This window comes from Ursus maritimus, unplaced genomic scaffold, assembly GCF_017311325.1.
Source record: "Ursus maritimus isolate PB19 unplaced genomic scaffold, ASM1731132v1 scaffold_1, whole genome shotgun sequence".
In the NCBI taxonomy this organism is placed as follows: Eukaryota; Metazoa; Chordata; class Mammalia; order Carnivora; family Ursidae; genus Ursus; species Ursus maritimus.
In genome coordinates, this window is record NW_024423343.1 from 27,877,676 (window position 1) to 27,880,616 (window position 2,941).

At 59.6% G+C, this 2,941-nt stretch overlaps 1 protein-coding gene across 2 annotated transcripts in view; it reads left to right on the plus strand.

Annotated features, from left to right (window-relative positions):
- Window positions 1-956: 956 nt before the first annotated feature.
- The window catches only part of METTL21A (methyltransferase like 21A), a 65,752-nt gene continuing 63,767 nt past the window's right edge, over window positions 957-2,941 (plus strand). The window contains exon 1 of one of the 2 annotated variants that reach the window (XM_040641436.1): window positions 957-1,944. The gene's annotated coding sequence lies outside the window, so the exon portion shown is untranslated. Of the gene's footprint in view, window positions 1,945-2,146; window positions 2,524-2,941 lie in introns of those variants that run through there. The other variant, XM_040641422.1, reaches the window with a different exon arrangement.

Sequence of the window (2,941 nt, forward strand, 5' to 3'; positions counted from 1 at the left end):
AACACTGAGCACTGACAAGGACATGGAGCAACAGGAACTCTCATTCACTGCTGGTGGGAATGCAAAACGGTACAGCCACTTTGGAAGACGGTCTGGTGGTTTCTTACAAAACTCAATATACTTTTACTGTAAGATTCAGTAATCACACTCTTTGGTATGGACCCAAAGGAGCTGAGTAAAAAGATGAGTGGTTGCCAGGGGTTATGGCAGAGGGAGAGAGATGAATAGGTAGAGCACAGGGGATTTTTAGGGAGGTGACACTTCTCTGTATGATGCTATTATGGTGGGTATATGCCATTATAGATTTGTCCAAACTCCTAAAATGTTCAATACCAAGAATGAACCCTAAGATAAACTATGGTCTTTGGGTGATAACGATGTGCCAATGTAGGTTCATCAGTTGTAACAAGTGTACCACTCTGCTGGGGGTGTTGATAATGGGCAGGAGGCTATACGGGTGTTGGAGCACGGAGTGAATGTGAAATCTCTGCACCTTCTTCCCACTTTTGCTGCGAACTTGGCTCCCAGCTCAGCGGGGAGTCTGCTTCTCCCTCTCCCTCTGCCTCGGCCTCCCCCTTGTTTGTGCTCTCTCTCTTTCTCTCAAATGAATAGTCTTTAAAAAAAACTGCTCTAAAAATAAATTCTATTACATACATTTTTTTACAATAAAAATAAACAAACTGAGCAAAGGAAAAAAAAAGTTAGTAAAAGACCCTCCCTGCTGATCTTTGAAGTTCACTTCAAGTCTACTCTGCAGCTCCAGCCTTCCTTCGGAATGTGAAAGGTATGTGGAGAGAGGCCGGCACGCCCCCTGCAGGAGGGCAGAGGCGAGAACAGGGGTGGTTTAGGCTTGGCCTGAAGCGAAGCAGCTCGCAAACGGGAGTTACCAGGAAGCGCTGAAAAATACCAAAGCTCGGGTCGCCTCACACCCGCGGAGACTTCCAGTGGCAGAGTCCAGGGAGGGGGAGTTGAAAAGCGCTCGGGTTCATTCCAACGGGCAGCCGGGGCTGAGACCGGGACCGAGCGGCGGCAGGTGGGGGAGGAACTGGGGGTCAGGGTCCGGGAAGACAAGGAAGCTTTCCCGGAGAGGAGGACGCCGCTCCTCCCGCGGTTGCACGGGGAGGAGGGTGTGCTCACTCCAGCCGCGCTTTCCAAGGGCCGGCGGCTTGGGTCAGTGGCTTTCACGTCAAGCACAGAGGCCCCAAGGACAGGCGCGCTAACCATCGGCCCTGGAAGAAGGGAGACTAGGGCCTTGGGTCTGCGGCAACCGCCGGGCACTGGGTGTGGGACCAAGTCGCACGCGCCGGGCCCCGCCGCTGCCCCGGGATGCTTTTCACAATCGAGTCCCGGGCGCCGCCTGCGGACTCAAGAGTTCGCGCTCTAGTTAGACAACGGCTTTGTCACTTTTCCTACTCTATTGCCACCAAGTGGCGATTACACCACTTCGGACCTCCCTCTGGTGACGCGAGGACGAATGGGTGACCACGTCTACTTCAGAGCAAACTTTCTCTACACCTGCTCATTAGTGACCTTTAACACTAAAAACAGGCAAGCACACAAATTAGAAAAAACAAAAAACCAAAACTACACAGACACACGCATAGAGTGCGCGCGCGCGGGGGGGAGGGGGCGAGAACCAGCTCACAGACAGAAAAGTGGAACCAGCACAAGCACGTCTCCAGCGCCAGCTTGGTGGGCTCCTCTCACCCGCCGCCAGAGCACCCCGCGCGCTCTCCGCGCACCTACCCGCGGCTCCGCACCTCGCTCCGCTCGCGCTCCTCGCCCACGCTGCCCTCGGCGTCCGGGAAACTGATCTGGCGGCCCGAATACTTGGGGACCCTCCGGAGAGAGGCCGGAACCCCTCTTCACCAGCGTCCTCCTCCGGCGCGCGCCCAGCATACCTGCGCCCCGCGCCCTGCGGCGCACCGGGAGCACCTGCCCGGGGTAGGAGGGACCGGAAACGCGTGTCTCCCGGCGCGCGCGCCGCCCACCCCCGCTGCCTGCCCGCGCTGCCGGCTCCGGGCTCCCGGCCCTTTAAGGCGGGTGGTGGCGGCGGCCGCGCTCGGGGCGGGGAAAGCGAGGCGCGCCACGCGGGGCAGGCTCCGGAGCAGTAAGTAGAGGCGAGGCCCAACTCGGGCCTGGCCGCGTCGCCAGCCCCGCTTCCCGAGCGGCCTGGCTCGGGGAAGCGGGCGGCACTCCCGGGGTGGGGCGCGTCCCGCGCGGCTGGGGGAGCCCTCCCCGACCCCCCACTCCCACCCCTGCCGGTTCCTGGAGCTCTGGGGGCCGCCGGAAGGGAGTGCGTACCTGTCGGCCCTTTCGACAGGGCCGGGGTGCGGGTTCGGGGGACTCCGGGCAGGCCTCCCAGCCGCGGACGCCGGAGTCCGCCCCGGACCTGGGCTCTCGCTCTCCCCGCCGGCGACTCGGGGTCCACGAGTGTCTTTCGCTTCCAGTCTGGGCGAGATGGAACTGCGACCGTGTCAAAAAGCCGGATAATCAAACCGTTAACACGCAGTCCAAGTGCAGGTTCGGGTCCATGGCCGTCACTGTTGAACGTACTGAATTTAGAGGGGGTGGAAGGAAGACCAAAACAAAGCGGCGAACACTGTCCCGCCGACCGCAGCGGGTGGCAGCTGCAGTCTAGACGGGCCCGGACAGTGTAGAAAGCACTACTTTCACTGCGGCCCTGGGCTAGCAGCCCCGCTACGTTCACTCTTACTGCGGCTCCAGTTCACGCAGTGGTAACAGCAGAGTGCCTAGGGCATCCTGCAGGACTCGGGCGGTTGTGGGTTCTTCCCTTCCCAGAAGAGGAAGAGCCATGCAAAAAGGATTTAGAGGCTCCCCCGACCTCTGTCGTCTTATTTTGAACATGTAAAAAACGGCCTTCAAAAGCATTTGGGTCTACTTAAGAGAGAGTGCTTCCCCCCCCCCCCCCCCCCCCCCC